Genomic DNA, 25804 nt, shown 5'->3' with positions numbered 1-25804 from the left:
CATGTGCTCACATCAAGCTATTGCTAACATAAACCTGGGAAGAGCATGCAATATTTTGACATTTGGATTCAATTCCCTTAAGTAAAGCCAGATTCTGATTTAATTGCCCTATGACTACCTGTGTTTGGCAGTTTAAGAGATGAGACAGCTCTTATTATAGCAAGAAATTGTTTCAAATTAAAGTAACTATTTTCTAAAAATACTTCCAATAGATTTACTTGGCATTTTAAAATGTCAGTTTGAAGAATCCCTTGGTGGTCATGTAAAATATTCAAGAAATGTCACGTACATATGTGGCTTGAATTATTTTAAAAATGTTGTAATTATCAACAGGAAACAGAACTCAGAAAACATCAGCCAGAGGAAGTACAGATTCAGTCCAGTTGTGCCACACATCTGTAATCCTAGCACTTGGGAGGGAGAGATGAGAGACCAGAAGTTTTAGGTCATCCTCAACTGAAGACTGTGATTTAGAGAAAGAAATACTTGGGTGAGGCAGGGGTAACACAGGAAACTTCAACCATTTGTTTTGTGCTCAAAATGAGAATGTTGTGAAGTAATAATGGTGTGACAGAGTCTTTATCTTCAGGACACAGAGACACATCATTCAGTTGTGTCACTTTGACCAGTCATGACAGTCAATGACAAAGCCCCATTGCCATTAGTGAAATGACTGTACTGGCACCTCTAATCTCAGAGAGTCTTGCATGTAACACATGTTTGAAGCAAGGCTGACATGACCCTCAGACAGGGTCTCTCTCCTAGTGTGTTCAGTGACACCTTTTGGTTGTCATGCTCCTGTCTTTGTCTTGTTTCTGACTAAAGCCCTTGAATGTAGATCAGCTGGTCACTTGGTGCACAGGAAGGTCTTACAGGAGGCAGGCAGGCACCAAGTATTTATCTCAGCAACCTAAAAAAAAGTGTGGTTCAACCTATGCACCACCCACATCGGTCCTTTTTGTCTACAAAAAGAAATTGAAAAGAATAAGAAAAAAGTCTAAGTTTGGCATTACTCCATTCCGATTTCAGCCAGTCCTGAGAGTCTTCCAACTCATGCTAAGGAAGAATTGTGATTGAACCAGTGATGCCTTCAGCCTTGGAGTTTTAAGAACTCCAAGAACTTTTGTGATTCTCATTTCTTTAGGAACATGTTTGATTCTAGAAAAAAATTAAGATAAAAATGGAAATTTTTAAAATAAAAGGGGATTGTTTTCCTGGAGAAAAATAATCTTATTGATTTGTTTATGCCTGGCTCTTTCAAAACATCTTTTGAATTCATTTCTGACAAGGGCAACATTAAAAATAAAGCTAGTGGTACTCTTGTAATTAAGACTTAGTTCCAAATAGAATACTACAATATGCTCCCTGAATATCTGGTTCCATATCAAATAGGGGTATAAGTTTCTTACACATCACAGGAGGAAGTAAAGCTGTGATGGTTTATATATGCTTAGTCCAGGGAGTGGCACTATTTGGAGGTGTGACCTTGCTGGAGTAGGTGTGTTACTTGTGGGTGTAGGCTTTAAGACCCTCATCCTAGCTGCCTGGAGGCCAGTATTCTGCTAGCAGCCTTCAGATGACGATGTAGAACTCTCAGTTCCTCCTGCATCATGCCTTCCTGGATGCTGCCAGGTTCCTGCCTTGATGATAATGGACTGAACCTCTGAACTTGTAAGCCAGCCCCAATTACATGTTGTCCTTATAAGAGTCACCTCAGTCATGATGTCTGTTCACAGTAGTAAAACCCTAAGTAAGACAAAAAGTATATGGGCCTCAGGGCTTTGGGAAAACCTAAGGTTGCCCGGTATTAAAGGGTTTTGAAAGAAAAGGTGCTCGATGTGACTGATTTTCTGAAAGATGATGAAGGAGAAAAGAGAAGGAGCAAAGGAAAGTTTGTTCTTTCTTCTTATCTCTACTTCTGTGACTTAGGTCGGTCATAGAACGAAAAGCCCACATAAATCAGAAGTAAACATGAATATGTACTCTTCATGTTTAGGAAGGCATTTATTAAAGCATCAATACAGTGTTATCTGTATATTATCTCCAATATGGCAAAAACTACATCAATAGCAAATGCTGGTGAAGAGACCAGGGCGTTGAGATGCTGGAGTAAGCTTTCACATAGCTGGAAAATATTGCTCCCAGATCTATGACATTAAATATATGGACTCAATAGTCTAACCATTCTACTATTGTGAATTGCCCTGATGTTGTTTGTATTTTAATGCTAAATTTGTTTTTTCAAGAGGGGCTGCCCTGATATATTAAGGTGATTTCATGTGAACTTCTTATTTTGTTTTTTTTTCACTTTTTTTTATTCTTTGTTTACATTGGGTATTGTGCCCAGGAGAATTTTTTGGTGGGTTTATTTATTAGTGTTAGAAAGAAAGCCAAAAAGCATTCACATCCTGCTTATTATATAGTGTGACAGAAATTTTAAAACACACACACACCAGAACTACTTTCTCCTGACACCTTTTCTGACTCTTGAAGATCCCTTTGTCTTTTTGTTTTATTTTGTTTGCTGACCTTAACTGGTACAATGACTAGATAACACTGACATCTATGAGAGAAAAATGAGGTACATTCAGTACTGGGGAGGAAAGATGGGGAGAGGAAGGTCTTGAGGAATGGCTCACTGTCTTCATACCTGTGCTTTGCCATTGTGTGCTGTGAAATATTTAAGAGGCAGAAGAAGAAAAATTCTATTTTAGTATATAATAATATGTTAACAATATATCTTAAAATATTACTACCATAGTAAAGAAATGAGTTTAGTTGACCTCGATTCTTATGTTCATTCTTCAGTTATAAAAGAAACGGTATCTGAAACACAGAAAATATAGAACACTCATAAATACAAAGTTACATCCCCTTTCCCAGATCCCCCCTCCCCATATGTCCCATAAACCTTCTTCTCTCCATCCATTCTCCAATCACCTCCCTCCTTTTTCTCTGTCCTTATATTCCCTTCCCATGCTAGATCAATCCTTTCCAGGATCAGGACCCTCTCCATACTTCTTCATGGGAGTCATTTGTTATGCAGTTTGTGCCTTGGGTATTCAGAGCTTCTGGGCTAATTAATATCCACTTACCAGAGATTGCATTCCATGTGTATTCTTTTGTGATTGGGTTACCTCACTTAGGATGATATTTTCCAGATCAAACCATTTGCCTAAAAATTTTGTGAATTCATTGTTTCTACTTGCTGAGTAGTATTCCATTGTGTAAATATACCACATTTTCTGTATCCATTCTTCCTTTGAGGGGCATCTGGGTTCTTTCCAGCTTCTGGCTATTATAAATAAGGCTGCTATGAACATAATGGAGCATGTGTCTTTATTCCATGCCGGGGAATGCTTTGGGTATATGCCCAGGAGAGGTATAGCAGGGTCCTCTGGAAGTCTCATGTCCAGTTTTCTGAGGAACCTCCAGACTGATTTCCACAGTGGTTGTACCATCTTACAGCCCCACCAGCAGTGGAGGAGTGTTCCTCTTTCTCCACATCCTCGCCAACACCTGCTGTCTCCTGAGTTTTTGACCTTAGCCATTCTGACTGGTGTAAGGTGAAATCTCAGGGTTGTTTTGATCTGCATTTCCCTAATGACTAATGATGTTGAGCACTTCCTAAGGTGCCTCTCGGCCATCAGAATTTCTTCAGGTGAAAATTCTTTGTTAAGATCTGTACCCCATTTTTAATAGGGTTATTTGGTTCCCTGGGGTCTAACTTCTTGAGCTCTTTGTATATATTGGATATTAGCCCTCTATCAGATGTGGGGTTGGTGAATATCCTTTCCCAATTTGATGGTTGCTGTTTTGTCCTTTTAACAGTGTCCTTTGCCTTACAAAAACTTTGTAATTTTATGAGGTCCCATTTGTCAATTCTTGATCTTAAAGCATAAGCTATTGGTGATCTGTTCAGGAACTTTTCCCCTGTGCCCATGTCCTCAAGGGTCTTCCCCAGTTTCTTTTCTATTAGTTTCAGTGTGTCTGGTTTTACATGGAGGTCCTTGATCCACTTGGAGTGAAGTTTAGTACAAGGAGATAAGAATGGATCAATGCGCATTCTTCTGCATGCTGACCTCCAATTGATCCAGCACCATTTGTTGAAAAGGCTATCTTTTTCCCACTGGATGTTTTTGGCTCCTTTGTCGAAGATCAAGTGACCATAGGTGTGTGGATTCATTTCTGGATCTTCAATTCTATTCCATTGGTCCACTTGTCTGTCACTGTGCCAATACCATGCAGTTTTTAACACTATTGCTCTGTAGTATTGCTTGAAGTCAGGGATACTGATTTCCCCCAGAATTTCTTTTGTTGTTGAGAATAGTTTTAGCTATCCTGGGTTTCTTGTTATTCCAGATGAATTTGAGAATTGCTTTTTCTAACTCTGTGAAGAACTAAGTTGGGATTTTGATGGGGATTGCATTGAATCTATAGATCGCTTTTGGCAAGATGGCCATTTTAACTATATTAATCCTGCCAATTCACGAGCATGGCAGATTTTTCCATTTTCTGAGGTCTTCTTCAATTTCCTTCTTCAGAGACCTGAAGTTCTTGTCATATAGATCTTATTTTAACTAGTCAAATAAAGGGTAGAGCCTGTGGATGGGAAAGGTGGGGCTGGAAGTGTTCCAGAAGGGAGAGAGGAAGGAAGAGGGGGAGACAAGTTGATGGAGGAGATAGGAAGATGGAAGAAGAGGAGGTGGAAGGATGGAGCAGAACCACATGACCTGGAGAAGCTGAAAGTAGCAAGGGATCTCATAGCTGGGGAATAGAGTAGTGTGGGGGTATATCTGCCAAATTCGGTGTACAGCTTATAAATATTATAATGGGGTTGTGTGTTATTTGCACTGGCATATTAGGATTGGAGATTTACTCCAACATTCTACTGTTGTTGTCTCCATGAAACACTACCAGTACAAGAGAAAATGTGTGCTGCTGTACACCAAGACTGCTACAGTCAGCAGGTTTGACAGTATGTAGCTAGCATAGCACTGTGATGGAGTATGAGAAGCTGTAGCTTAGGGGCATGTTAAATGTTATGTGCAGAACTTCAAAAATAGTATAGAAAATGTTACAAGCAGAAATATATGTATAAGCAAACTCTGGGACAAAATGTTCAAAGGTTTGTGTGTTTGTGTGCAGAAGGTAGACATCGGGACATATTTAAATGTAGTATAAAAGGAAACACGGTGGAAAAGGAGACAGAAAATAAAAGAAAAAAGTTAATTCAAATAGCCTACACTAAATAGAAGTACCCCATGCATTGACAGTGATGCAATAAGAATAAATACAGGTCTTTGGTCATTTTAAATTTGCTTGTCTGAGGAGCACATTTTAAATTTTTTTTAATTATTGAATAGTTAAGGTAAAATCAGGTTAAAACACATGCATAACATAGTAAAGAATTTTCTCTGAATTTGAATCCCATATTTTTAGTTTTAAAGATTAGCACCACTCACTTACAGAAAATAAAATTTTAAAAAACTTGTCTTGGTCACAGCAGTTAAAGGACAGAATGACAAAAAGTTCATTTCAGGGACTTCTAGTCCCTACTATCTAATAAATATTAGATAAAAATCTGTAGGACTATAATACCTAGAAGCCAAAGTCTTACTCAGACAGGTAAGTGTTAAGCCAAACATGAAAACATGTAGATGCTGCTCCTTCTCAGTACCAGTTGGAATTGAACCTACCAAACTGGTGCCGCTGCCACTGGAGGCAAGGGCAGTTTTTGCCTTGACTTATAGACATTAAATCTTCTAGAAAAGTAATACAGATATGAAACCCCTTTTAAATGAAGATGGGATAAGAACAAGGCTTACTCAGGTACTTATTTTATTTTTGATTGCATGAAAAGAATGTTTTTATTTTGAAACTTGATTACTGTTTTGTTGAAAGGAGATCCAGGCAACTAATAATTGTTGTGAGATGATAAAAATGAACTACAGGGGTCACCATGCCAAGTGCAGAACTCACTTTCAATCCCAGACCAAAGAAATTCACTCTCTTATGCTAGCTACTGATAAACATGATTGTGTATTATTAAATTTCCCATTACTATTTTAAATTATTTAGATATTTTGTGATGCTCTCAGTGTTGAATCATGTGTGAGGCGGGTCTCTAGGCAAAATTTAGCACTCTTTCTCTCCACTCTGAGAAGTAGGAAATAGACATCCATTGAGCCTCTGCCTCCCGTCACCTTAATGACATCCTATTTAGGAATATTTTAACAGGGAACCATGGAAAGGGCTAATCTTATACAAAGGGTATATAATTTGCTGGAAGTAGAATTTCAAGTTTACAGAGACATGTGAGTGTCTGCATGTGACAGGTGTGTGGGTGTATGCCTGTGTGCTTCTGTGCCTGCTTTTCCTGGGGAGATGTAGTCACTGATCTGGGTACCAGCTGATCCTGAATCATAACAAAGCATCTTTTTTAATGACCTCATCATCTGATAAGCAAAGTCCCAAACTGACCTCATTGCCCTAATCTAAAAGCACTCATGAGGTATCAATATGTTCAAATTCATGAGCCCTCACATATTCATCCCATGTAGAAAAAAATATTCCCCCACGAAGACATTAAACAAAGTATCAGATGGACATGTCTGAAAAAATATGCCACTTTAGAACAATCAGTGAAAAAAGCTTTTCAAATCAGGATTTGCACAACAATCACATCTTCGAAATACATTAAATATTAATATGTGCCTTTAATCAGATAAGTAAAGAACAAGACAAGTGAAGAACCTTACTGGGCAAAGGTGACAGATCTTTGGCATTGCCATGAAAGCCCCAATTTTCTATGATTCCATTCACTGCAGGAATTTGTAACTTTGGGCAAATGTCTTTGTGATTAAATTGCTGGCTGTAAAATATTTCCAAATGCTTGGAGAAGAAGGAGCTGTATCCTTAGTTGAATAGAACAGACCATGCTTACGTACGGCCTTCACAAAAATCTTAGAGGATTTTTGTAGCTCAAAGGCTTCTGGCAGGAAGAGTCCATGATTTTGGAAAAATTAAATCAGTGTTCCTTTCCAGTTCTTTCCTGATTCCTGCAAACTAATAATTTTCTTTTTGAGGTTCTAAGGGTTTCCATCAAACTCTTATATAGTAGAAGCAGTTGCCCTTTGGCGGTGAGTAGGGACATCAAATGCTCAGCTTCAGATCATAGCTCCTTCGGGTCTTTCCTGCTATGTTTGCCCAAGGCTTAGTAGGTTTAGACTCTGAATAATTTTAGTGACTAAACCAATTATCAGCATGGGAAAGCAGATGCCACAGCTGGAGGCTGTGGACCAATTTGGATTACTATCATTTGGTATTTTCCTTTGACCTCATTTAAATCCCTTCTGTTGACCTTTAAATCAGTTACTCTCATTATTCTGCCTCCATAATAAATACCTATTCATTAACTCAACAATTTCTTACTGAATGCCCTTTATATTACATGCAGGTTGTACAGAAAATGTTCTTTCCAGAATAGTTTATTGTTCAACTTGGACATTTTGGGTGAAGGCTGTTGGTATCCACCTGGTTGCCCATTATGATCCAAGCTCCTCATTCATCAGCCATTGGGATGGCAGGTGCCAGCGCTCTCTCTCTACCTTTGCTTATGGTGGTGACTCCATACAAGGATAAGCATTCTCTTCAGAGCAACCCATGTTCCATGACTAGGCACTGACAGGAATACAGAGGGCCAGCCCTCTTGCCTTAGTGTCTCACTGTGAAGGATTACCCCGATAGAAAGATCAGCACATTCCAGGGTTTTCCACAGGCACATTCCAGGGAACTCCACAAATCTTCATATCACAAGCAGAGCTCTAGGATGGCAACCCAGGACTCCAGTAAGCTTCAGGACATCAACAGTCAGAGGTATTCCTCCAGGTTCCTGCAATTACTACACCATTGTCTCAGATAGCACCCAGAGAAGCAATGTGATTCAGTCACTAAAGGATCCAGTGCTTATCAGTCAGCAGGAATTTGAGCAACAACAAAAATGTCTGGTGTTTCAAAATAAACCTTTACAATTTAACTTGGGTTCATGAGTTGATTCTCCATGAGTGGCTACATTGTATCATCAATGCCCTATGATGGTTTTTCATTTGTTAACTGATACACAATAATTACTTCTTTTGAAAAAAAGCGGAGTCCTTGCTACTCCAGCAGAGTTTACAAGTGGCTCCTCCAGTGGTAGGACTTTCTCATATCAAACATTAAAGTAACAGGGCAAACACTGATACCTGAAGAGCCATTGCTCCCCTTCATGCTTTGTGTCTATAACACAAATGGAATACTCTCATACCTTCTCCCATTTAGACTGTGAAGGAAAGGTAAGGGCTCACCCCAAACCCAGAACTGTGGTTCTCATCTTGTGGGTCATGACCCCCTTAGCAAACCTCTACCTCCAAGAGTATTTATGTTACAATCATAAGTTTCAGTTATGAAGTAGCAATAAAAAAATAATTTTATAATTGGGGTCATCACATGAGGATCTGTATTAAAGGGTCACAGCATCAGGAAGTTAAGAATTACTGCCGGAAAAGAGAAGAACTCTACCAGAGATTTTAAAGGGCAGGAAATGGGTGACTCTGCGTCCGGTATCAGCTGCATTGACACTTGCCTTCCAGGCACTGTGCCCACAGCTGCCTGAGCAATGTTCCTATGGCTGAGTAGTTTTAGATATCAGGTTTTGTTCTGTTGGAATCTTCTTAATGAGTAGGAGAAACGGGTTGAGCACCTTTCCTATGATGGAAATCTAAGGACTTACTTCCTTGTACTTGGAAAGGAAGAAGTCAAACTATCATTATTTGCAGATGACATGATAGTCTACCTAAGTACTTTTGATAAAAAGAAAAAAAGTAATCATTTTCATCCCCAAACACCAGGGAAAATCATGTACCAAGTCCTAGAACTTACTCAGTATTCAATTCATCAAATGGTGGTTAAACACCTTGTCCATGTAAGACCTGGTCAGCACACTTGGGATGCATCAATGAATAAGACACAGTCTTGCCTAAACTCCTGACTATGGCCCATTGTCTTTACGTGCGACCTTGTACGGGCAAGGCTGGGACAGAAGAAAGGAAAGAGGTGCGAGGAAATATATTTCTAGATTTCTGTCTGGGAATACCTTGAATATTCTCTCCCATTCTCAACACACCATGTGGCTCATTTATTGGCTTAAACTGTATAGTTTTTATATGAATACTAAAATATGAATTTTGGGTTAAACAGACTGAAAAATCTCAATTGGGGTAAAGAGAAGCTGGAAATGAAGGGGAACCACATCATGGGCAGCCATCTTAACTGGGCCATTGGACTAGATTGGGGAAATTATTTGAGCTAGTCATTTATGTCTATTGTAACTGCCCACAGTTACATCGAATGGGTTACCTGGAAGGGAAGCTAGGGATGTATGGAAAGGCAGCAAAAAGAGACGGAGACCAAGGTAACACCTGCTATACAAGGTCTCAAAGTTTAATGAACAACTCCAAATATATGGGCAGGGGAAAAGGCTGGAAGCTTCTCAGCAGAACTGGTTCAGTTGCTCCGCAGGTGGCTAGAGTTTCTCAGGAAACTGCAGGTCCTTGAAGAACAATGGGCTTCACATTGGTCTGAGCACTCCTCTAGATGGAGGGAATTATGACTAACACAGGAGTTCCCACTCAGAGGCTGGGAGAGGAACTTCACATTGGACTATGTCAAGTTCCTGCCAGGTGGCATGGCACCCCAATAAGGCTTTCTATCGTCTATTAAGAATGAAGGAATTCTGAAAAACAATGTGAATAAAATATTATATTCTTTCTGCATTTATTTAAGTGTATAAAATTAAAGGCTGAATATCTGTCGAGAAAAAATTGTTTAGTCACACTGGAGAGGGCCTATGAGATGAAAAGATTCCATCAGTACTTTAATTACTAGGATACTTAAACCTGCCAGTGGAAAAGTTCATTACTCTTCAGTCTTAATGTTATAAATTTGATTAAATTTTTTTCTGAAGCCAAAGTGGCTTTTGTTTTTTCATGGGAGACTTAAAATATTGACAAATATCTAAAAGTGTTTGTTTACATTTATATATTCCATTTCACTCTACCAGAGAGTTTAAATGGCTGATGAGAATCCTGCCTTGATGAGGTGACAGAGATATCAAGATCTTAAAAATTGGTGTCAACTTTTATGTCAGTGACTATGATTACTGGCATTAAGTTAGAATCCAAGGAAAACTGTATACTGTGTCCTTCATATTTACCTTGAAAGTGTAACCTTCTGTAATAAACCAAAGATTTTCCTGATGCCAAGGTTTGACAAGAACTTCTTATCATATTTTTATGAGAGTTTGTTAATGACATTGTAGCAAAAATATAAAGTGAGATGTTACAAGGTGATTGCGATGACCAAGTCCAACTCAAGGAAAACTAGCTGCAGACTTCTTTAGAAATTGTGTGGCCACTATACACAGCTTGCTGACTTTCTGTAATAATTTGGTGGTTGGGGGTCCTACAGCCATAGATGCTCCATACCTCAACACATGGGCTGCTAAGAAATCAGCAAACTCTGTTCTGTTTAGAGCAAACTGAATTCAGATCCACTTCACAAGTGCTCTTGGTCTTCAGTACATGCTGATTGCAGATGACAAAAACTGAAGTCATCAAAGACTGTATCCTCCAGAGGTCAAAGAATACACAACTCTGATCCACATATCCATTCTTCTGTGTACATTGCTAAATATGTGTTTGTTTATTTATTTATTTGTTTGTTTGTTTTATTCACTTTACATCCCGCTTACTGACTCCCTCCCAGTCACTCCTTCCCACAATCCTTCCCCATCCTTCAACCCCCATTCCCTTCTACTCTAAGAGGGTCGGGGGTCCTGGGTAACCTCCTACCCTGGCACTTCAAGTCTCCTTGAGGCTAAGTGCTTCCTCTCTCACTGAGGCCATACAAGGAAGCCCAGCTAGAAGAACATATCCCACACACAGGCAACAGCTTTTGGGACAGCCACCCCACACCACTCCACATGAAGCTGCACATCTGCTACATATGTATTGGAAGGCCTTGCTAAATATGTACTTTTAAGACAAGACTTGAAAAGTTTCAGTCCATAAAGGGTGAAAGTCTGGAGTGCACTGAACTATTTTTGTCAAGAGCTTTCAGTGTGTGTAAACAGCAAACAGTTCAGTCAGGTTCTGGAGAGTCAGAGGCTGTGTTCTATTCTGCTGATTAAAGGCAAGGTCGGGTACACTAAAAATCAAAGTGCACATCAAGCTGTTGCGTTCTCAGAATGCCCAGGCAGGCACTTGACACCTACATGAACATGGAGAGGAAACAAATCACCACTGAAAATTTGACCAAAGTATTTCTAGGGAGTCTGCTCTCCCACAGTGAGTATATAGGGTTGAGCAGATTACTAACCAGATCAGGCCTATTCTGATGATTGTATAATTACTTTCATATTTTATTATTTGCTAAGAAATACAAAATGGCCCTAAAGAATGGGCTGGTAGATGATACATCTACAACAAGCCCCTGCACCTGGGGTTTATGTGTCATCCCACCAAGAGGAGACATAAAGATTATAAGAGTCAAAAAGAGTTTGCTATGAGATTGTGTCTCCTAGGAATGTCACAAGTTACACCCATGATATCTCACCAATATGACTGCCTAAACATGGGCTGAACAAGGATTACAGCATTCGATTCAGACTACCAGAGTGGATGGAGAAAAGCCTAGGAGGCCCTAACCTTACAGTAAGAACTGCACAAACTAAGAGATGCTATGAGAGAAGGAAAAGCAGGTTTCCCCAGAGAGGAGCACACCAGTTGGTTATTCAACACCAAATGGTCATCCCTGAAAATATGCATACAAGTAACATGACACATACCAATCAGGATATATTTATATATTTAGGAATTTATATGCAGTAAGTGTGTGTATGTATATGTGTGTATGTGTGACATAAACAAAAGGGTATGGGCTGGAAAGTAAGCAAGGGGTATATGGGAAGGCTTGGAAGAAGGAATGGTGAGGAAAAAGAATATAATTATATTATATAATAAAATAATATAATAATTATATATTATAACTATATAATATATAATCATATAATTATGTAGAATTATGACAATAATATATAATAAGTCATTATTATATATAATTATATTATCTCAAAAAATAAAAACATAATAATTTTTTAAAATGGGCCAAGCACCACAAACAAAAGGACAAGCAGGTCCCCCAACCCCCCGCCAAGCATAACTAAGTGTGCAGTATCGAAATTTATAGTGTCTCATGCACCAAAAATTATCATGTTAGTTTCATAACAGAGATTATGTATGCATTATATAATGCATAATTATACGAACAAGTATCCATTCACCTCACCAGCTTAGAGCTCTAGAAACATGCTGTTTTTAAGTTTGGCTACCAAAAACTGTTTATGTGTGACAATGCTAAGTATCTTTGTTAAAGTTATCCTCAAGTAATATTTACCTTATGATCAAGCCACTAACTGATAGCTTTTAAAGAACCCCCTGCTTTGTTCTGTAGCATTGCTCACTGAAATGTGCCAACTTCTCCATGAGGGTAAAAATCTGCTTGAAGGAAACAAGTAAAGGCACGTGATCAAGACCTGAGGAGAGGAAAGGAGAGGGCATTCGAAGTTTTCAACTGTGATTTGTCTTTTCCACACCACAGAGAACTTTCTGTCAGCTATCCAAGCTAACCAATCCAGCATCCAAGTTTTGATCATTAACAATAGTAAAGTTACACACATTTGAAATTTCCTGTACTCTGAGATGGGTCCAGCCTATCTCCTTACTCTGCACCTCTGTCTCTTTTTTTGTTTGTTTCTGATTTTTTTCCTTGTTTTTTAACTGAAAAATAGAATCCTCTTTTATACAGTACATCCTAATGACAGTTTCCCCTCCTTCTACCCCTCCAAGCTCCCCTGTCTCCCCCAGATCCACTCCCTCTTCTTTCCTCTTCAGAAAAGAGCATGCCTCCAAGAGACAACAGACAAACAGGACAAAACAAAATACATTAAGACAAGACATAAGCCCTCATATCAAGGCTGGGCAAGGTAACCCAATAGGAGAAAAAGAGTCACAAGAGCAGGCAAAAGAGTCAGAGATACACCCACTCCCACTGTTAGGAGTCCCACAAAAGCACCAAGCTAACAGGCATAGCACATACCCGGGGACCCGGTGCAGACCCATGCAGGCATTGTGCTTGCTGATTCAGTCCTGGTGAACCCATGTGAGCCATGAGTTAGTTATACAGGAGTTTCAAGTAGGGAATAATTGCAGACATAAATATGCCTTGTGTTGGCCCACTGGCATTACTGTAACAAATACCTCGGATAATCGACTTAAAAGAGGAAAGGTTTATTCAGCTCACCATTTGGGAGGATTCAGGATACAGTGAGTTTTTCTGTTGCTTTTGCCTTGTGGCCGCAGAATGGTGAATATGCACAGCCCAGAAAGCTGCTCATCTCACGACATCCCATAAAAGTCATTCCATGGGGCTGGGAAGATGGCTCAGCAGTTCAGAGATCGATCTGACTGCTCGTCCAGAGGTTCTGAGTTCACAAATAGCCAGGACCAAAGTGTCAGTGACACAATGCCTGGAACACAGTGCCGGGGCCACAGCCGGAACCACAGTTACGGGACCTCGTGAGCACTCGCCCTCCGCACAAAGAGAAGTAATTAGTAAAGCATCAAGAGAACTTGTAGAAACCAGAATTTAATATTACTGAATTAGCATTTTCACAGACAACTGGCAAGATAGCAGAATGATAAAACAAGAACGTAAACCAGAAGGCATTGGTTGACCAGATGATCACTGAGTATTTACAGCACAGAAAAAATCAAAAGACAAATGTTGAGCCCGTGGAAAACCAGTTCAAAAGAGCCACAGCCAACTGCTACTTAGTGAACTCAACTGCCCTCTTCACTAGACTATTTTCCAGCCACCTTTGCAGATTGCTGTTAACCAGAAGAACCTGGAAAGGGGTGTATCTGATGGCCAGCTCACTGTGCCTCTCCTGCAGTGTTCCTGTTGTGAGATGGTGGCTTGTGGGGAGCCCAGCAGTGGCTGCAGCCTTGTGTGTCTCAGAGCATGGCAAAGCGTGGGGTGAGGAATGTAACAGAGCTATCAATTAAACTCTTCCGATAGCCAGGAGAAGTCTGAGCTGTACCCTGAAGCCTTCAAGATAAACCAAAACATCCATGTCCCATTGGCAGGGCATTGAGTACACATATGCATTTCATGAAAGTAATTCCATGGTGCTGGAGAGATGGGTCAGTGGTTAAGAACACTGACTGCTCTTCCAGAGGACCTGAGTTCAATCCCCAGCAACCCCCATAACCACATGGGGGCTCACAACCATCTGTGATGGGATCCAATGTCCTCTTCTGGTATGTCTGAAGATAGCAACAGTGTATTCACATACAAGAAAGGAAGAGAGAAGAGACAGAGGGAGAGAGAGAGAGAGAGGGAGAGAGAGAGGGGGGGAGAGAGAGAGAGAGAGGGAGAGAGAGAGAGAGAGATGGAGGCCAGTCTGAGAACAGTGAAACCATCATCAAGTGGAGGAGGACGCTGACGCATGGTGTGATGTAATGTCAGCACGGTTAGAGGCAGAGGGGGAAACCATGGTGTTGGTTCTGCTGCGGGTGGGAGGAGAAATGTCACAGTAAGCATAGGCAGGTATGATGATTAGATAGGAGAGAAGAGAAGTATAATAATAAAAACACTTAATCTAAAAGATGAGACAAGAGAGAAAAAGAAGTTGCTAGATCAGTGAGAGATTCTAGGTTTGTATATTTAAAACCACAGTAAATTTTTGTTGTTATTTTTGAGAAGTTCAGACACATACACTCTCACATGCTTATACACTCATACACATACACACATGCACACTCATATATACACACATGCTGGTACACACACACCTGTTTTTAAGTTTTCCCTTGCTCTATCTTATCTCCTGGATATCTGGACTTTTGTTTGATCTCTTCCTTCCATTTAAACTTGCTATATTGTTTCCTGCTTCTGGCAATTTTTTATTAGATATTTGCTTTATTTACATTTCAAATGGTATCCCCTTTCCTCGTTACTCCTCCTAAAACCCCCTATCCCATCCCCTCCCCCCATGTTCCTGGCCTGGCATTCCCCTACACTGGGGCATCGAGCCTTCATAGGACCAATGGCCTCTCCACTGATTCATGTCTGAAATGGCCGTCCTCTCCTACATATGTAGCTGGAGCCATGGGTCCCTCCATGTGTAATCTTTGGTTAGTGATTTAATCCCTGGAAGCTCTGGAGGTACTGGTTGGTACATATTGTTGTTCCTCCTGTGGTGCTGAAAACCTCTTCAGCTCCTTGGGTCCTTTCTCTATCTCTGGCAAATTCTTTTAGTATATGTTTGTATGAAAATGCGACCACTTTTCCCCAGCTAAACTCTTTCTTGGTGAGTGGTGTACTGGCATTTATTTTCATTTTTTAACAAAATAAAATATAATAAGATAAAAGAAAAATCATCGTTTCAAAGTTGGACAAGGCAAACTGACAGAAGAAAAAGAACCCAAAAGGCAGTGCAAGAATAGGAGACCCACTGATTTACACACTCAGGAGACCCATAAGTATACAAAACTGAACACTGTAATCTACACACAGAAGCCTTAGTGCAGACCCATTGTCCCTGAACTTGCTGCTTCAGGGTCTGTGAGTTCATGTGAAATTGCTCAGTTGATCTAGAGAGCCTTGTTGTCCTGATGTCCTCCATCCCCTCTTTCCACTTCCTCTCCCATAATGTAGATCAGATTAGCCTGTAGGTTGGCTTGGTTGTTGACTAGTATAGGAAAATTTAGCCCATTGTGCGCAGCACCATTCCCTAGGCAGAGGATCCTAAAAGGTGAAAGAGTGGAGACAACTAGCTATGAAGAAGCAAAGAAGAAAACCATTAGAACTGCATGCATTTATTTCTCTCTGTCTTTACTGTGGATGTGATATGACTATCTGATAAAAAGTCTTGCTTTAGCCTCCCCCCCACACCCGTAATAGTCTATTGTTGTGAGAGATATTAAAAAAGGATCCCGCCAACTCTCCTGCACTGCCAAGCCTCAGCACCATGTCCTGGTGCGGTCCTTTTCAAAGCCGTTCTCACTGTCAAGCTATTCTCTCCCAGCTAGCACCCACAGCATCTCAGCTGTGTTCCCTCTCCACCATCCATGGACCCACACTCTGGTAACCAAGTAAAGCAAAACTCTTTTTTTTGAAAAGCGTGTTCTTTTATTATAAAAGGAAGTAAAAACATTTTAAGATAAAATTGAAGATTTACATGGAAAATATTTCTGATAAAATAGAAGAGATATATAGAAAAATATGTTAAAAATGACAATTTTCATGGAAAATTGAAGAGTAAAGTGGTAGACATAAAAACATTGCTAAATTAGTTGAAAAGGGAAGTGGAAACATTTTATGATAGAATTGAAGATTATCATGGAAAATTTTATATAGACATAATCATGGTAGGCATAAAAGTATTACTAAGTTGATTGAAAGTAGAATTATAAACATTTTCTGATAGAGTTGAAGATTTTAAAGCTTAATTAATCAATCAAATGCATGTATCAGTAATATAACAATTTACAAGATGTTAATATAATAATTTAAGACCCAATTGATAATGATCAAAACTTTATCCCAGTATATAAACACTTAGCTATTTTGGCTAGTAGATGTCACACAGGTCCATGTCCAAAGCCATCTCAGTCCCTTTCTTTCTTCTCCTGTGACCTCTGTGTCTCCCCAACTCCTAGCTCTGCCTCCCCTTTCCTGTTCAATCACAGGCCTTCCACTGCCCTAATATGATTGGACATGGAATATTCTGCAACAGACTATGAACTAAAATTAGAAGCTGAATAAACCCTTTTCCCCCTAAGTTGGTTTTTTGTCAGGATATTTTATCACAATAGCAAAAATTAAATTAGAACCATGTGTGAGGATAAGAACCTTTGTTTAAATTTAATTGAAAAACAAAAATAGGTGTATGATTTTTGTAGATGACAAATCAGTATATATTTTACACAAGAGTTGGACATGGTAATTGTATTGTTGCTATAGCAACCCCTAATGGTATGAGAGGAAACCATTCCACGATGCTTGTTAGTGACTGATTTCATTTTTTAAAAAAACACTTTATATGACCAGCAAGCAACTGAAATTATACCTTCCCAATTTGAATTCTCAGCGTGCCAAGGACAGAAGCAACAGCCTGAAAAGAAGTCATGTAACCCACAAAAGAGTAATAGAAAGCAAACTTACAACACTGTGAGGGAATGGTTGACTTATTTGACATGACCTTTTGTGTGAATGTTGACTGGAATCCAAGTAATTCATACAGTAGCAATGTAAGCATTGCTTGTTCCCACCAGACATGTGTAGGTAGGAGCCCCATGCAAACATTTCTTCTGCACACCAGACATGTAGAGGTTGGAACCCCCATGCATACCAGACATGTATAGTTAAGAACCTCTCTTCCTTCCAGGACCCCTGAGCTAACCATCCACAGCACAAACCCTGAATCTCTGTTCTTATCAAAGAACCAAGTGAGCGTGACACTAGTGGGAAGAAGCAATGTTCCCCTGGGAACAGGAAGGAAAGAGTGTTGATGAAGAAGTGACAGCAGTCATTCCCTTATTTTATGATGTAGTGTTTACACATAACTTACATTGCCCTGTATTCTTCATGTCATCTCTTCGGTGGCTTATAACGTCCAGTAGAGCATAAAGACTAAATAGCTGCCGTTCAGCCTTGTTTCTCTATTAAAGACAAGAAGAAAGAAACCTCACCTATGCAGTTTTGGATTCTCCATTGTGTAACTCTGTAGATGTGGCATGCTTGGACACAGAGGGCTGGCTTTGCCTCAATTCTTAAGACGAATTACCACGTACTGGCTCAATGGCAAAGCTATACATTAACAACAGTTTTTGTTTTGAGAGAACTTTGCCTCTCCACATCCCTAGCAGAACAAGAGACAGAGGAGGCTGAACTAGAAACTGGGCAGGGGTACCCCTCCACCAAAGAGACCTACTCCCTTCATCTCAACCTCCTCTCCCAAAGGTTCCCTAACCTCTCAAAACAGCACCATCTTCTAGGGACCAGCCAGTGGCATGAATCTGTGGGTGTCATCTCACATGCATGTAATAACACCAATCTAACAAGAGATGAAACTTGTATTTTTTGTTAAAACATTTTGTGAAGTATTTGAGAATTTCATCCTATGCATTTTGATCATATTCCCCCCAGATCCATGCCTATTTCCTCATCCCTACAACTCACTGAATCCGCTTTTGCTCCCCATTCACTCTTGGGAGTCACAGCAACCACAGAGGCATGATTAAACTATCAGGAGCCACACCCTGAGAGAAACTAGCTCTCTGTCTCCTAGCACCTCAGTTCCAGGGTGGGAGGCCCACAGACCTTTTCCCTCTTCATGCTAGAATATTGACTGGCTTGGTCTTGTGCAGGTCTTGTGTAGGCAGTCACAGCTGCTCTGTCTGTGTGCAACAATGCTCAACTTGTTCTGTCCCCTCTTCTGTGTTGTAGCCCATATTTTAAAGCACCTTGGGCATCAAGTTAGAACTTCTCTTCATCTATAGACTTCAGATGACAGGGTAGGCTGTCCCATGGGGTTCTGTTGTGATACATTTATTGTAGAAAACCTGACTCTGACTGTGAGGGACATTGTTTAGCTCTGACATTGTTTAGCTCTGAATTAGAAACAAGTTAATTCAATTTGTGTGCCCTTGTCCCTCCTTTATAAAATGGCAATTATTAGTGATACATTCCAGAGTTATAATGTGTAACATCACATAACAGCAAGGGAACAGTGGCATGGATGATGGGGTTCAGTGTCTAACCAGATGCATTTAAAGTGAGATTATTCTACATCATCACAATGGATTCAATCTGACCACAAATTCTGAAATTTAGAGATATTTTTATGGCTGAGGAGAAAGAAGAGTTTGAAAGAAGGAAACTAAGATTGTAATATGAAATTCATGCACCATTCCTGACTATGTGGATAAAGGAAGGTAGCACACTCAGCAAGAGCATGTTGAAGATCATAGAACACAGAAGATCATAGAACATAGTCTATGTTAAGCAGGGGAAAACACAGACTCAATATACTCTCTAATCCCAGTGAGTGCTCAGAGAATTGTTTACAAAGAATCCTTCACAGAGGATATGCAAAGATAAGTATGACCAGAAAGAAAATAACAAAAGAGGCTCCTCCTGAGTTCTAAGGTTCTCCCGCTCCATTGTTCACAGAAGAATCAGGGCTTGAAACCCTTAGGCTAAGTATGGGAGAAAGTAGGTGCTAAAGCTGGACAGTTCCTTCAGTCAGCAGATCTCAGGAGAGGACAAGGGGAAGGAGGCATGCCATTAGACCTTAGGGATCACATCAAGGCCTTCAGACTTCCCTACGGGGAGAGATTCTAGCAGGCTGTGTAGAGGCAAAGGCTCAACCTTGTATGATATTTGACTACTGACAGCCATGGATCCATATAGCTAGGAAAAAGCAAGAGAGAGAAATTATTTTTGCAGCCTGGCTGCACATCAAAAAGCCATGAGAATGTTTCACAGGCAGATTCCTAGACATTTACGACAGAGACAAATAGACCTTCCCCAGAATTACTAATGGATCCTGATGCCACGCCAGGATTGTGAAGTAGTAATGCAGGGTAAATAGTGCAGAGCTGACTCCCAAGGTTCTGACCTTCAGTGGAAAGCACTGAGCACATGATTGCTGTGACCTAAAATGAGGAGGGGACATTCCATAAGATAGAGATACAAAGAGACTAATGATACTTAGGCGCCTGGAAGGTGAGTCAGGAAGAAGAGAGAACACAAACAGAGTACAGTGATTTTTAAATTCCTGAGGACTAGATAATATTCAGTGCCCCCCACTCCAGGGTGCCCAGTAAATTTGTTCAATAAATACTTAAATACCTGATATGAAATCTGGAGAACTGGGGTGGAATGGGAAAGTGGAGTTTCACCCAAACAAAATAAGCGCATTTAGAAGGATGGAAATTTGGCAGGGAGCTGGGTTTACTTAAGACCATGGTAAAAAGGACCAAGATAAAACATGGTCCTAAGTGCACAGGGCAAGTATGTAGAGAGGAGGCATGGGCTTCTCAACCTCAGTTCTGGAGACATTGCCAACCTTTCATGTTGTGTCTGCATGTGACAAGCAGACTAAAGTATGAACTGTGCTTCTGACAGGTTATATCTGCTCTGGGATTTGCTGAATGCCACCTGAAGGCCCCTGTGTCTGCTTCACAGAGTTCCTGTTGGATGACAAAGACCCTAAGAGCAGTAAGTCCAAGTAGGGAATCCATGTGGGGAGAGCAGGGCCTGTGAGGCCCGCCATCCGCCATTAAAACAGAAAAGTAGCAAGGTATAAGTTGCACTCCAAGGATTCACAGTTAACTACCAACCCCCACTGTGTCTCACACACACACTACACAAAGCACACTCCACACATATACACACACACCACATACACAAACATACACATACCATACATACATACACAAACACACATACCACACATACACACACCACACACACATACACACATAAACACATAACTGCACACCACACATATATACATAAACACACACAAACAAAAACTCACCACATAAACAAAAATACATACCACATGTATACACATATACCACCTACACACATATACACACACCACACATACACACACAAACACACACACCACACATACCCAAACAAACAAAAACACACATAAGTACAAAAACACACATACCTAACATGTACACACACATACACATATATACTATACAGACACGTACCATGTACACACACATATGTATACACACAGCACACATACATACATACACACAGCACACACAAGCACACACACACATATACACAGCACAAAATAAAAACTGTCCTATATCTCTGGGCTCTAATCTAACAGAATTACTTTAAAGATATGCTTCAGCTTTGGGGATGTAGCTCAGTGATAAAGTATTTGTCTCTCATCTACAAGGCCCTGGGTATTGTGCCCAAGAGAATTTTTTGGTGGGTTCATTTATTAGTGTTAGAAAGAAAGCCAAAAGGCATTCACAGCCTGCTTATTATATAGTGTGACAGAAATTTTAAAACACACACACACACACCAGAACTACTTTCTCCTGACACCTTTTCTGACTCTTGAAGATCCCTTTTTCTTTTTGTTTTATTTTGTTTGCTGACCTTAACTGGTACAATGACTAGATAACACTGACATCTATGAGAAAAAAATGAGGTACATTCAGTACTGGGGAGGAAAGATGGGGAGAGGAAGGTCTTGAGGAATAGCTCACTGTCTTCATACCTGTGCTTTGCCATTGTGTGCTGTGAAATATTTAAGAGGCAGAAGAAGAAAAATTCTATTTTAGTATATAATAATATGTTAACAATATATCTTAAAATATTAATACCATAATAAAGAAATGAGTTTAATTGACCTCGATTCTTATGTTCATTCTTCAGTTATAAAAGAAACAGTATCCGAAACACAGAAAATATAGAACACTCATAAATACAAAGTTACTTGTTCTGCTGTCAGTGTGGTAACAAACTTACAGAGGGAGAGTCTACTTAATTGTTACATCCCTATATGTGAATTGTTTATGCTATGGCCTTTCAACACTAGTATGCCCTGCACACTGGATGTCAGTGGACTCTTCAGAAGGTGTCTTGTATGCTTTATTTTGAACCATTGTTTCTTTGACTCTTGATAACCTTTGAACCATACTGCCAAACCTTTGAGACTTTCATTCTAGAAACTGGGGCATCATATATGTGAGAGAAGGAAGGAGGGAAAGGGGGGAGGGGAGACTGTTAATGTTTCAGTGTACAAAATAAAGACAAGTGCATTGGAAAGTTAATTGGCAGAACTGGTGGTTGTTTCCAGCATGCAGGTGTGGTTTTTAATCCTCCCTAGGGGAACTTCCTGCCTGCCACCTAGACCCTGTGCCCTAGCCTTTCTTCTCTCCTGTATCTTTCCTCCTATTGAATTTCCATGATTTAGAATTATTAGTTTGTCTTTGATGGAGGTGCCTTTGCACTAAATGTTACCTCTTTAAAATGTCCATCAATATCTTTTTTTATCCCTAACTATAAAACAAAAGCTGAGTTTTGTATAGAGTTGTGTTTCCGTGTCACATATTGAGAGAGGATAACTGTAAAAGCCTTAAAAAGAAATTGGTTTCAGATGTGAAGCTACCTGAAAATGATGAGCTCAAAACAGTTAGGTCCTCAGGTTTCCACCCTCTATCCTTTCATGTCCCAATCCCAGCTGGTCGGTTCCCCATCCTCTGGCCAAGAATGCAAAGGTGAGCTCCACCCAGGGCCACATCTCTCTCTCTCTCTGTTCTGTCTTCTCCACCAAGAGCAAAGCATCCAAGAACACCCCTGGGGTACTCTTACACCCACTAGGAAGCTTTTATCCCACTACCGCTGCCTCCCAGCACATTTTCCTCCTGGTTTAATAGTTAGGATCATGCTTCTCTAGTATCTGTGACTGTTAATAACTTGTTAATGGTGAAGAAGGAAGGAAGGAAAGAAGGAAGGAAACAAAGAAGAAATACAGAAGAGGGAGTGAAAGAGGAGGAGGATGAAATGTCTGGCACTGGCCTGGAGGTTGGACAGGAACACCTTACATGTATGGCTGCTGCTAGCACCTGTGGCAGCATCCAGGAGGGTTCTGTCAGCTAGCATCCCATTAACTAATATTTGCGATAAGTAACTTATTTTTAGATATATAGGTATTTATTTTGGCTCACAGTTTTAGAGCTTTCAGTTCATGAGAAGTTGTTCCCCATTAGGGAGTGGGGGTCGTGGCTAGGGAACAGAACTGGGGAATGGCACACAGCATTGCATCTCATAGCTAGGAAGAAAACAGAGAAAGATAAAGAAACAGTAAAACAAAAACAAAAACAAAAACTAGCTGCTTAAAGACTAGAGAATGGAATGGAAAGAGGAGTGCAGTAAATGCAAACAGAAAGAAGTGGACCAAACCATGGACCAAACCACGGAGGTTATTACAGTGGCACATCTAAGCATTAAGACGTGTGGACTTCGTGTGACCACATGGTTTAAGCAATATACAAATGGTTGTCATTGGCCAATGATTGTTTTTAGACTTTGTAACATTGCAAATGCATGTCTACGCTACAATCTGGGTTCTGCTTTCCATAGTCAGTATTCCCCAAATTTTACAGCAATAGTGACCATTTTTATTATAAAGTGGATTTTCTGTGTCGTGATTTTGTCCAACCATAAGCTACAGTAAAATACTCTGTATTGTACTTTAAAGAAGAGGACGCCAAGCTGACTGGGGGTTAAGAGAATAAAATCCACTTTGAGGTTATATTTTCAAAGGTTTAATAGGCTATATCACCCGCTGTAAATGGAAGGGCATCTGAAGTGCCTCAGGAAACACACTAGAGCAAAACAGGCACACAGGTGCTAATGACAAAAAGATTATGAGTTTGGCTGCTTCCTCTACAAAAGAGTGACCAGAAGTTTTATGTTCCCAAACCATTCCATGGAGGCACAGCAATCCCAGCACCACAAACAAAACCCCATGGCCGACTCCGTGAGACAGAGGTGCTAAACTGCATCCCTTTGGACCAAAGGCGTGGGTTTTTTAAATATATTTTATAGTTTATGCAGGTTACATAAACTATTAGTTATACCAAGGCATGAATGGTTCTCATAATGTGTTACAGAAGATAAAAGGAAGGCTGAGGGCCTTCTGTTGTCACCAAGAGACAGAGAAATTACAGCCATCAAAACTGTCACCACAAAGTTTGGAGGGTCAGTCTGGGAGGAGCAGCTGAAACCGGTGGGTCTCTCTAGCTCTAGTATGTGGGTGGATATAGAGAGACATGTTCTGTGTCAGCTGGGGTAGCCTGAGCCCAGCAGACACAGAAAAGGGCCTCTCAGCACACGTCTCCTCTAGCCAACCCCTGTGTTAAGGAATAACTATGAGAAATAGAATCCAAATGGAGCAGGAAGATGGCTTACTGGCAAAGACACAAAGAGAAAAACCAGGTAGATGCGGAGGAAGAAGAAAGGCACCAGGAGGTGTGGCGGGGGAAAGGCTATGGAGGAGGATCCCTTAGCCACGGGGCTACTTTCCAAGGTCTATGCTGTATCCATGGCCACCACTGAAGTCTAGATGCACTGCCCTCTCTTCCTATACACAAACCAATGATAAACTTGAGTCCATGAACCTGAAAACAGTGAGAGATAGTCATAATAAAACAGAACGCAGCAATATGTTCATATTTATTTCTCTCCTTTTTCTACTGCCATGAAGCAAGTAGATTATACAGCATAAATAACGTATAACCTGTGGGGCGGGATGACTCGTGTCCCTGATTGGATGGAGTCAGACAACACAAAGGGTTGATTTTAATTATAGTACTTAGAATATTACCTCATTTTAAACTTGGGAGATGTATTTTGGGAATTTTCCGTTTAATTTTTTTGGTCTATTTTAACTATGGATAACTGAACCAACAGGAAAATGAGTCATAGATAAAGGGAGGCTACTGTGTTTGTAAACGTGTCCTAATAAGAGAAGAGACAGACATAGATCTCAGACGCCGTCTGAATGGCCAGGAGGGGGTGCAGATAAGGAACTGTGGATCTGTATAGACAGCCATCCTATCTCTGTACAGAAAGCAAGTGACAGTGATGCATTTAAAACTGGTTCCCATGACTTCACCTGTTTTCAAAGACTTCATTTTCAGGTTGCCTAATATAGAGTCAAACCTACCATGTCAGGTTACCATACAGGGGCTCTATATACCTGAAGTAATATATATACTCACATTTCTATGTAGACAGGGGTCTTTAAAATATGCTATTGCTCATCTAATGAGGAAGAATGAAACTCATAGATAGAAATTAATGTCATTACCTAAACATAGTAAAAGCAATATACAGCAAACCGGTAGCCAGCATCAAACTAAATGGAGAGAAACTTGAAGCAATCCCACTAAAATCAGGGACTAGACAGGGCTGCCCCCTTTCTCCTTATCTTTTCAATATTGTACTTGAGGTACTAGCTCGGGCAATTAGACAACATAAGGAGGTCAAAGGGATACAAATTGGAAAGGAAGAAGTCAAACTATCATTATTTGCAGATGATATGATAGTCAACCTAAGCGACCCAAAAAACTCCACTAGAGAACTCCTACAGCTGATAAACAACTTCAGCAAAGTGGCAGGTTATAAAATCAACTCAAGCAAATCAGTAGCCTTCCTATACTCAAAGGATAAGCAGGCTGAAAAAGAAATTAGGGAAATGACCCCCTTCACAATAGCCACAAACAGCATAAAGTACCTTGGGGTGACTCTTACCAAACATGTGAAAGATCTGTATGACAAGAACTTCAAGACTCTGAAGAAGGAAATGGAAGAAGACCTCAAAAAATGGAAAAACCTCCCATGCTCATGGATCAGCAGTATTAATATAGTTAAAATGACCATTTTGCCAAAAGCAATATACAAATTCAACGCAATACCCATCAAAATCCCAACTCAATTCTTCATAGAGTTAGAAAGAGCAATTCTCAAATTCATCTGGAATAACAAAAAACCCAGGATAGCTAAAACTATTCTCAACAACAAAAGAAATTCTGGGGGAATCAGTATCCCTGACCTCAAGCAATACTACCAAGCAATAGTGTTAAAAACT

General features: G+C 40.1%; 1 protein-coding gene across 1 annotated transcript in view; it reads left to right on the top strand.

Moving 5' to 3' along the window:
- Positions 1-25804, top strand: part of Dlgap1 (DLG associated protein 1) — an 865098-nt gene that overhangs the window by 425682 nt on the left and 413612 nt on the right. Inside the window, exon 6 of the mRNA XM_052192730.1 lies at positions 20296-20388. The gene's annotated coding sequence lies outside the window, so the exon portion shown is untranslated. The remainder of the gene's footprint in view (positions 1-20295; positions 20389-25804) is intronic.

The sequence above is a fragment of the Apodemus sylvaticus genome, chromosome 9 (assembly GCF_947179515.1).
Source record: "Apodemus sylvaticus chromosome 9, mApoSyl1.1, whole genome shotgun sequence".
In the NCBI taxonomy this organism is placed as follows: Eukaryota; Metazoa; Chordata; class Mammalia; order Rodentia; family Muridae; genus Apodemus; species Apodemus sylvaticus.
This window is presented reverse-complemented; position numbering and strand designations above follow the sequence as displayed.